The 12,369-nt window shown below is 31.2% G+C and overlaps 1 long non-coding RNA gene across 1 annotated transcript in view; it reads left to right on the top strand.

Annotated features, from left to right (window-relative positions):
- Positions 1-3,911, top strand: part of LOC122569908 — a 31,658-nt gene extending 27,747 nt beyond the window's left edge. Inside the window, exons 2-3 of the long non-coding RNA XR_006317615.1 lie at positions 1,086-1,227; positions 1,369-3,911. This is a non-coding gene — a long non-coding RNA (uncharacterized LOC122569908). The remainder of the gene's footprint in view (positions 1-1,085; positions 1,228-1,368) is intronic.
- Positions 3,912-12,369: the final 8,458 nt, after the last annotated feature.

Raw genomic sequence — 12,369 nt, 5'->3', positions numbered from 1 at the left:
TTCTGTACCTCTATCTCGTTTGGCGTCCATGTCATCCACGTCACAGTGTTTCGGTTCTCCCTCCCCCTCCCCCAAATCGACTAAATAATATGAATTATACATGAATGTAGTGATAGATGAATAAAGTAATAAAAGAAAAAGTCCAAGGTTCTTTTGATATCTTTGTTTTTTCTTCCTATTCAATGTGACGAATAATCTAAATTTCGTTGCGTCTAAAATTGTGCGATAACAAGTTTATTTTTAATTTCCATAGACGAATTGATTTTTAATATCTCAGGTCAAATAAAATTCAATAAAAATCGAAATACAATAGGTACAGTATTTTTATTTTGCAGAGATGTATTTATAGAATCGTAATGACTATTCACCATGTACATTGTTTTCTTACTAAATACATGTTTGCAGTATCTCATAACTTCTATAAACATTTACAAATTTGATCAATGTAATCGTTTTCTCGGGTTAATGAAATTATGAAATGTTTTATATAAACAATTCGTTCAAACGTAAGTATTCTATCACTTTTATGAGCCACTATATATATAATATTCTAATAATTAAATCTACGAAGTATGTACATATCGTACAAAAAAGATTTCTACTGTACTGTGCGACATTGAATGTACAATTTGTTTGAAACGTTATATAAGCGAGTGACTCAAAAATACCTTGTACTACACGCGACCAAAGTGAATCCAATCTTCCGATGACCCAAGATTTTTAATAATCATCGGTCTGAATATCGAAATTACGCGTCCAGAATTTCCACTTATTTTTATTAATCTTGGCGTTTATGAAACAATGTTTCTGTGGAATTTTAATACTAATTTGATATAAATGTACATTTATCGTACAGTAAATTTCAACACATGTATCAAATTCTTCGAAAATTCATGTCTGAAAATTCTCTACTTGTCTATGTTGATTTTAATGGGAAAACAAGATTACTCGTAGTAATCTCGTCGAGAATTGAATACGTGAAGTTTCAATACGTAAACACGTCGACAGATAATTGGACGAGACAACGATACAAGACAGATTTGAATGGAAAATTGTCAGTAAACGAATTAATCATCGGTTTATAGTGACAACGACGACATTGTGGAAAGTAACACAGACTTTAACTAGCAAACGCATCGTGATAACGCCATGTTTTCCAACTACCAGCTCTACGATATGGTGAACAAAAGTTTATAATTTTAATCGATTAAGAAGACCGTTTTTAAGGTAAGTAAACTTTAAATGTACAAAGTGCTTGGCCATATGTGCAACTTGAAGGAATTGAAGTTTTCGAACTCGATTTTCTAAAATATAAAATCTGCAACGTAATTTCATTATTCTTAATTTTTCTTTTATTTTGGGCCACAGGATCTCCTTGGTTTCATCTGCACCACGAAATCGCTGCCACTGTAGTTGATATGATTTGTTGACATGATCAAAATGTTTCAAATGATTCGATTTAGTAAAGCGTAAGAGGACAAATTGGAGCGATGTCACCCCAATTTCAATCTATTCAAAAATGTCACTGCGCACAATCCGTGCATAACTTTGCCGGTCGACGCGTCATTAACATATCCCGGCTATCGGATGGGGCTCTCTACACTTAACGTTGCTCTCTGGTATCGTCGGTATCTAGAATATTGTTTTGATAATGCGCGTTTCATATGTTTGCCGAGGGTCTGCTACAACGAAGTTCCCGTTCAATTAGCATCAACGCTGGTAGAACATATTTGCGAATCGAGAATGGTTGCTACATGATGTAGTACGAATTGAAAATCGAAAACGAATTAAATAAGGAAGTAAAGCATCGAAAGCAAAGCGGAGAAATTGGAACGGTGAGCGATGTGAATGGTGAAAAGATAAAACATCATCTTTTGTAACGATAAAGGTAAATTATATTATTAGGATTATAGTATTATTACTTTTGTTTTATATTATTTTGCCGAATTACGTACGATCCATTTTGTTCTGTTGAGATAAACACCGCGACATTTCACAGACTTGATTTCACGTTTGTATAAAAGTGCACTGTTGTAAAAAACACGTTTGCAAAAGAAAGATACTTCTCGGACAACCTAATATATAGATCTCATAACAACTGAAATGTCGTATCCATAATACCATTTCGAGAAATTTTGTCATTTTCTTTATGACTTCTTCATTTTTGCATATTCAAATTTTTCTAAATATCCGCAGCGTATTCATCAAGAAACCTTACTTTAAATATTTCTAACATTTCGTTTAACTTGAAAGTAATAAAGAAAAACCTTTTATATTTTGAAGCATGCGTCGAGTACATGTAAAAGGCTCCCCGAAAAGAATTCTTTTCCGATATCTCGCCTATGATTTTGATTTATAAACTTGTAACCTCATTTAGCGTGTTACGTGAAAATCGAACTCGAATAGAATTAACATGCGACCAACTTTGTTATTAATAAGCCGCGTGTGACTAGCTTAGAAGTGATAACACCGTGACCGTTGCTCCATCCAGAAAAATGGAAAAATGCCATTCGAGTCGAGAGTCCATTCTGGTTCGGAGTTCTTCCTCATCTCGGAACTTTATTAGACTTCCATAGAAAACGAGTTTCTTTTCGATAGAGCGTTACACAGTAAGGACTATGGAAGGTGTTAAAAAAGGTGAATGATAATTATTTACAGATAATTAAAAAAATCCATATATACGAAAACAAGTCAGCCAACCTATCTTCGTTTCTATTTCACTCACTCCTTTTGTTTTTTACTCTGAACTTAACGAATCGAAACAGCTGACAACAAGATTAAAAGCTCGAACAAGGACCTAAAGAACATTTAGCAGATTTTGGGATTTTTAAGTTACACTGTTTCATAACTCTCAAACCTACAGTGTGTTTCTTGTGTTCGATACGCTTTCTCACGAAATATCTGCAACCTGTAAAATGATCAAGTGCTATACTAGAACTATGTTGTTAATTCGACCGTGGCCAAAACGTACTATGGATCCTTGTTCGAGATTTCCATTCAACTTGGTGAAAGCACATGGTAATTAAAATCCGATAGGCGGTATCTATCGTTGCTTCTCAAATTCGAAGTTCGGATAAATAACATTTCATACGCAGCAACTCGATTAAAATATAATCTTGCTAAAGATAAGCGAATGTTCGAATATTTTTATCGTAGACGGCAACGAATGCTTGAATAACAATCATTCCGGTGGATTTCTATTCGTCGGTGAGAATTATTCAATTTTTGTTCGTCGATCGATTCTCGATGATCCTTCAATGACCCTTCCGTTTGGGGATCGCCGCGTATATTTTCCTCTTTGTGGATTCCCATCCACGAACAGGTTGTTCCGTGATCAAAGGAACGTGTGGACGTATCGTTGAAAATCGTGTTGCGTATCCTGTGTGCTACCGCGTTTTTGAGGGGACACCAAACAAACAGCAACACCAGCTCCTTTGTACCTTTTGATTACACGCCGGTGAACGAGCGTAACCGATGTAACATGGTGCATGGAATGTGATTATTTGGTCATCCTTGCGTCGAGCTTAAAAGAGAGTATGAAAATGGAGAACGATGGCACGCTGTTAAAGTTACGGGTATCAGATTATTTCTTGGCGAACGACATGCATTCCATTTCAGGAAATTTCTCGAATAAAAAGTAAAGTTGTAGTTATAAGTAAGATATTGAACTAAAACGATAGAAACGCGGGAGCAACAAATTGAATGAAAGTTACATGGAGAGATACGGATTACGATAACTAGAAAATTATTTTTACTATTTTTTCAGTGAGATATCTTTGCTAATTTTGTTCAACCTGCTTAAATTAAGGATGAGGCTATGAAGTAACGCGCAAAATATACGTAAAAGAAACGATCACTGCACAGTAAAAAATTTGAGAATGTGAAAAGTTCAGAGTATTCGATTTGTCTTCCTTTAATTTAGGCGATACATATCCGTATATGTAAATATTCTACTTATTTCAATCTTGTTCTTTTCGAACATTTTCTTTATATTTGTTTTATTTGTTTTAATCATTTTAAACGTCATAATTTTATTATGCGCGAGTAGGTTAAACTGTATATTAAGTAGTTTATGTTCCTATAAAATGATAGAAAATTATCTTTATCAATTTGATGTTTACTATGAGCGTTAAAAATTTTAGATTGCAATATTTTAACATTTTGCATATTTTTTATATCGTTTTCTATGTTAATATTATGTATCGATATAATTCCTTCATGTTTTATTCTACACAATCATTTCGTAGTTTTCAATTTACCTTTTGGACTTTTGTCGTTTCTAATCCGAGATTTTGTATCGGGTTTGTATTTCCTTTTCCTGATTCTCGATATCCCTGTTTTCATGGAAGCATGATATCAACGGTTATCGGGAAGAATGCTAATCGCTTACGACAGTATCAATTCTGTCAATTTTTGCTCAACTGTTTCCGCGAGCTTTTTTCCCTCGTCGTTGTGCGTTATCTACGTAGCAAATTCTTCTATAATAAAGATGTAATAAAAAGGTCAACGTTTGATAGCCTCGTTATGCTACCATTAGATTATGTAATGAACACATACTAAATTTAAACGGGCTTCTCCTTCACACCCTCTGAAAAATGGCTACTTTGAATATTTACAATATAGCATTAAGGCACTATACAATAATATAGTATCAAAACAGTTATAACGATAAAGAAAAATTTGCAAAAATATCTTGAAAAATTACACAGTCTAAGATTATTAAAATTTTAATATAGTTGACTATATTTCTTACTGAGCTTGAAATTTTCGATTTTCTATTTAGAAAACTCTATATCTAAATTAATAAAATACAGAATGTTCTACATCGTTTTCTTATCACGTTTACAATAATCTAATAAAATCAAAGTAATTAAAATTATCCTGTCCTATAATTAAACTAAATAACTATAATTAAAAGTATGTTAAGTATTGGAACTGTCATTAAAGTATTGTATCGATGTATGTTGTATATGTACGTATATTGATTTCGTAGGTACGACCACGTAGCAACTCTCTTTCCAAGGACGAAAAGCAGGAAAATAGAGTTATCTATCTAATTAATTAAAATTGAACTACGTTAAATGGGTTAAATATAATCATCTTTGAAAATACTTTCCTTTTTCATAGTGAATTTAAAATTACCTTTTTTAAATAAACCATATAAATTTTTCCGTTATATTTCGGCAAATAATTGTTTTTCCAATCTTATTCAATAAATATTATGTTTGTCCGATAAAACGAAGAATGATAGATATACGAATACGAACGATAATAAACAATAAAGACAAATGTAGCGAATTACATTAGCTTTGATCTGCATTTCTGTCATAGATCGCGAATATCAGAAATAACCTAAATTTTGAAACAATACACATACACGTACACCTACTTACAATATATTCTACGTAATCACTCTCATTTTACGTCATGTTTTTGAAACGTTAGAAGGCCGAGGAAAAATTAGACAAAGTGACGCAGTGTCGAATGACGTTGATATTTTTCCGGAAGTGGAGGACCAGTTACTAATTTAAACACGTAGCCTTTGTAAGCGAAACTATCTACTTTTCTATATACTAATCGATAGTATTTTTCTATTTTCCCTGTAAAAGGTATACTACGTCCAAATATGAAAGAGATTGAATACGAAGCAAGCAAATTTTCAAATTCATTTCTTCCAAGAACGAAGTCACAAACGAAAAAAGTTTACTCTGTGTTTTCAGCTCCGCCTTGTTCGTAGCATAAACGCCGAGACACTATGAATAATAAATAATACTAAGACGTAACGTCGAAAGATTTCTCTTATTACTTCTAGTTTCTTATTAATTCCTTTTTATGGAATTGTTCTCCCTCAAGCTTTATTTCCTCGAGAATTGTATTCCTATCTTCGATCGACAATTAAACTTGAGAAATTCAGATAACAGAATCGAGGATTTTTCTAATAGCCAATAGCGAACAATGGTCGCGTTGTCCCAGAATCTGTCGATGAAGGAAAGTGCCGATGCGATTTTTATGTGCATCTCAATTACGCTCTGATATCATATTCTGATGCATCGTCGTATCTTCCGCCCAGAGATTAACGAATAAAAAACAAGTCCATGTGAACTGGGAGGAATGTCGCATCATAGCATTTGTACGAACACATTCGTTTGTTTTACTGGAAGAAGTTTATCGACAAATTTTTGCTGAATATTATCGCATCTTTACTGAACACGAGCAAAGGAAATTATTAGTCACCCTGTATATTATACGATTGAAGTATACAGAACGATGTATTGGCTAATAATTTTATAATTTGATAGTTTCCTGTATGGCTCTTTGTGTTTCCTATCAAACGAATTAAGAATTTCGCAAATTGAGAATTTCTTCGTTAAAAATCTTTATTCAGCTTAGGATGAATCTTATAAAACCAGTCGAATCATTATGAGCAAAATGAAGATATTTTTAAATTGCAAATTGAAAATAGCGATGAAGAACTTTTCAAATTGATAAATTTCTATTCGGTCAAATTTTGATTACGAAAGTTTTTCAATTAGGTTGTTCTTTGACACATAAATCTCTCGTAGATTTTTAGATTGAAACAAAATTGCGTCCAAAGTATTTTATACCTGAGAATTTTCTAAATGATCAAATTTTAAAATGAAAAATTTTCCAATTGTATATTGCTCGACTAATTTCGAACGCTTTGGATTTTCTCAAAATTTTTAAATTACAATGCAGTGTTTTTATGGATTTTTCGAAATTAGAATTTTTTAAATCGTAATGATTTGAAAGTGAAAGCTTTATTTTCTTGAACTGTTTAACTTTTTGAATGAAGAAATTCGTAAATTAGAATCAGTGAATTCCTGATTTAAAAACTATATAATTCATTTATTAAATTTGTATATATTTATTTGTTTACTTCAATATCTATTTATTATATTTTGATATAATATTAATTAAATTAAAATATCAGAAATTCTACTATATCGTTATATAATTTCGATGTACAATATCGTTAAACAAAAAGTTTATGAACGTAAAGAAACTAGTTTCTTCAAATTTGGGAGCTTTCTATAGATATCAAGAGCTGGTAAAACGAGAAACTTTTCGAATCAAAGAGAATATTTCATCTCTCTTTCCTGAATATTTTAAAGTTTCAATTAACCAAATTGAGAACTTTTCAATCGAAATATCTCTTGCTTGTGAAGCATTCAAGCTTGATTAAAAAATTATCTTTGAAAAATGAACTCTCGTATTTTCAGTTCTAAAATTTTTGATTAATGGTGTTTAAAAGTATATACAATAAGATATGTTTGAAATTATATAAGAACGATCGCCTTATCAAGTGGATTTTTCTGTCACATTTCTTCCTTTCATTGTTATTATTTATTTTATTAATGGATGCGTCAACTATTTTTCTATGGTCAAATGTCATTTCTTTATTGAGAGTCACGCAATTTATGTTTGGGAATGTCAAGATTATCGAATCTTTCAACTGCAAGCCTACGAATTTTTATCGCTTGCGTCACGATGCATTTTCGTTTGATTAATAAAACGCAAATGAATTGTATCGGTTTCGATGTGGAGGCCGTTCGATAGAACAAGACGATCGTTAGATTTAACTAGTATCCTTCCGCTATCGCCGAGTGCATGCTAGAAACAAACAAATGACTCAGGATTTAATACGAACGAAGTCCACGATCGTTGACTTAGAGACGGTAAATCAGACTCAATTTTCATTAACGTCCACCAAACGAATATATGTCATTGTATGTTATACATAGACATTTACACTTGTCTTTCCTTATTATATTTTTCTAAATAGTTATAATAATAAATGTACAGAAACAAATGTTAACTGAATAATATGATAACGTTATGATATTAAACATTTCTAAAAGCATTTAACAGATTTTTAATGGCAACATTTAAAATTTTTAATATTTCGGAAAGCAAAATGGAATATTCTCTTTGATTCGAAAAGTTTCGCGTTTCACCAGTTTTTTTTTACAAACAATGGTAACATTTTGTCGAAACAAAAACATTGCTGCCGTACTATAGATTAATTTCCCTGTTTTAATTAACCTACAGAGTGCTTCCTGTTTCGACTAAAAATTTATGTGCAATCTATAGGATATGGATAAGTAAATTTTTAGCAAACCTTGATTCTATGTGAAGATCACAGAAAAAAGCATGATATTTCGCTAATTTTTTATATAAACGTCATTTTATAACTAAAGAGAAAGTCAAAAGAATCTGTTAGGTACAAAGGCAAAGTCGACGAAGTTTTGAAACAATATCTCAATATTAAAACAGGAGCAATATTCTCAAAACGTAATAAAGTATAATATATAGAATATAACTATATGTCCGTATATATATATGTTATATAGTATAACGTTATAACATATGACGTTATATAGTATAACGTTACAACGCATAACGTTATATACTATATTACGTAGTATTATATTACGTTGCACTATATAACGTAATACGTTCTAACATTATGCGCTATATCGTCACACTATATGAGGTAATAAGTTATAACGTTATACGTTATAATGTAATACAACATAATGTTATAAGTTATAACGTAATGCTACATAACGTTACATATTATATCGTAATGCTATATAATGCTATACGTTATATCGTAATGCTACATAACGTTATACGTTATACCGTTACACTACATAACGTTATACGTTATAACGTATTGCTACATAACGTTATACGTTATAACGTAATACTACATGACGTTAAATGTTACAACGTAATGCTACATAACGTTACACGTTATAACGTAATGCTACATAACGTTATATGTTATATCGTAATACCATATATCGTTATACGTTATAACGTAATGCTACATAACGTTATATCGTAATACCATATAACGTTAAACGTAATATCGTAATACCACATAACGTTACACGTGATACCGTAATGCTACATAACGATATACGTTATAACGTAATGCTACATAACGTTATACGTTATAACGTAATAATACATGACGTTATACGTTACAACGTAATACTACATAACGATATACGTTATATCGTAATGCTACATAACGTTATACGTTATAACGTAATACTACATGACGTTATACGTTGTAACGTAATACAACATGACGTTATACGTTATATCGCAATACCATATAACGTTATACGTTCTATCATAATACTATATATCGTTATACGTTACAACATAAGGCTACATAACGTTACATCGTAATACCATATAACGTTATACGTAACATCGTAATACCACATAACGTTACACGTTATACCGTAATGCTACATAACGATATACGTTGTAACGTAATGCTACATAACGTTATACGTTATATCGTAATACTATAGAACGATATACGTTATAACATAATGCTACATAACATTATACGTTATAACGTAATACTACATGACGTTATACGTTACAACCTAATACTACATAACGATATACGTTATATCGTAATGCTACATAACGTTATACGTTATATCGTGATGCTACATAACGTTACACGTTATAACGTAATGCCATATAACGTTATACGTTATATCGTAACACTATATATCTTTACATGTTGTAACGTAATGCTACATAACGTTATACGTTATATCGTAATACCATATAACGTTATACGTTATAACGTAATACCACATAACGCTATACGTTATATCGTAATACCATATAACGTTATACGTTATAACGTAACGCCACATAACGTTATATCGTAATACCACATAACGTTATACGTAATAGCATAATGCTACAAAACGTTATACTTTATATCGTAATGCTGCATAACGACATACGTTATAACGTAATACAAAAAACGTTATACGTTATATCGTAATGCTGCATAACGATATACGTTATAACGTAATGCTACATAACGTTATACGTTATAACGTAATACCACAGAACGTTATACGATATAACGTAATACCTTATAACGTTAAACGTTATATCGTAATACTATATATCGTTATACGTTATAACGTAATGCTACATAACGTTATACGTTATATCGCAATACCATATAACGTTATACGTTATAACGTAATACCTTATAACGTTAAACGTTATATCGTAATACTATATATCGTTATACGTTATAACGTAATGCAACATAACGTTATGTCGTAATACCATATAACATGATACGTTATATCGTAATAACACATAACGTAATACGTTGTAACGTAATGCTACATAACGAGATACGTTATAACGTAATGCTACCTAACGTTATACGTTATAACGTAATAGCATAGAACGTTATACGTTATAACATAATGCTACATAACGTTATACGTTATAACGTAATGCTACATGACGTTATACGTTGCAACGCAATACAACATGACGTAATACGTGATATCGCAATACCATATAACGTTATACGTTATATCGTAATACTATATATCGTTATACGTTACAACGTAATGCCACATAACGTTACATCGTAATACCATACAACGTTATATGTAATACCGTACTACCACATAACGTTACACGTTACACCGTAATGCTACATAACGATATACGTCATAACGTAATGCTACATAACGTTATACGTTCTAACGTAATACTACAAAACGTTATACGTTATATCGTAATACTACATAACGATATACGTTATATCGTAATGCTACATAACGATATACGCTATAACGTAATGCTACATAACGTTATACGTTATAACGTAATGCTACATAACATTACACGTTATACCGTAATGCTACATAACGTTATACGTTATAACGTAATACTACATGACGTTATACGTTACAACGTAATACTACATAACGATATACGTTATAACGTAATGCTACAAAACGTTATATGTTATATCGTAATACTACATGGCGTTGTACGTTATATCGTAATGCTACATAACGTTATACGTTATAACCTAATACTACGTAACGTTATATGTTATATCGTAATTCCATATAACGTTATACGTTATAACGTAATAGCACATAACGTTATACGTTGTATCGTAATACCATATAACGTTATACGTTATAACGTAATGCTACATAACGGTACACATTATAACGTAATACTACATGACGTTATACGTTATATCGTAATACCATATAACGTTATACGTTATAACATAATGCTACATAACGTTATACGTCCTAACGTAATACTACAAAACGTTATACGTTAGATCGTAATGCTGCATAACGATATACGTTATAACGTAATGCTACATAACGTTACATCGTAATACCATATAACGTTATACGTAATACCGTAATACCACATAACGTTACACGTTATACCGTAATGCTACATAACGATATACGTTATAACGTAATGCTACATAACGTTATACGTTATAACGTAATACCATAGAACTTTATACTTTATAACATAATGCTACATAACGATATACGTTATATCGTAATGCTACATAACGGTATACGTTATAACGTAATGCTACATAGCGTTATACGTTATATCGTAATACTACATAACGTTATGCGTTATACCGTAATACTACATGACGTTGTACGTTATAACGTAATACTACATGACGTTATACGTTACAACGTAATAGTACATAACGAGATACGTTATAACGTAATGCTACATAACGTTATACGTTATATCGTAATACCATATAACGTTATACGTTATAACGTAATGCTACATAACGTTACACATTATAACGTAATACTACATGACGTTATACGTTATATCGTAATAACATATAACGTTATACGTTATAACATAATGCTACATAACGTTATACGTTGTATCGTAATAACATATAACGTTATACGTTATAACATAATGCTACATAACGTTATACGTTCTAACGTAATACTACAAAACGTTATACGTTAGATCGTAATGCTGCATAATGATATACGTTATAACGTAATGCTACATAACGTTATACGTTGTATCGTAATACTACATAACATTACACGTTATACCGTAATGCTACATAACGTTATACGTTATAACGTAATGCTACATAACGTTATACGTTATAACGTAATGCTACATGACGTTATACGTTGCAACGTAATACAACATGACGTTATACGTGATATCGTAATACCATATAACGTTATACGTTATATCGTAATACTATATATCGTTATACGTTATAACGTAATGCAACATAACGTTATGTCGTAATACCATATAACGTTATACGTTACAACGTAATACCACAAAACGTTATACGTTATATCGTTATACGTTATAACGTTATACGTTGTAACGTAACGCTACATAACGATATACGTTATAACGTAATGCTACATAACGTTATACGTTATATCGTAATAACACATAACGTAATACGTTGTAACGTAATGCTACATAACGAGATACGTTATAACGTAA

The sequence above is a fragment of the Bombus pyrosoma genome, linkage group LG8 (genome assembly GCF_014825855.1).
Source record: "Bombus pyrosoma isolate SC7728 linkage group LG8, ASM1482585v1, whole genome shotgun sequence".
Classification (NCBI taxonomy): Eukaryota; Metazoa; Arthropoda; class Insecta; order Hymenoptera; family Apidae; genus Bombus; species Bombus pyrosoma.
The sequence above is the reverse complement of the archived record's forward strand: the minus strand, read 5'-3'. Positions and strand labels throughout refer to the sequence as shown.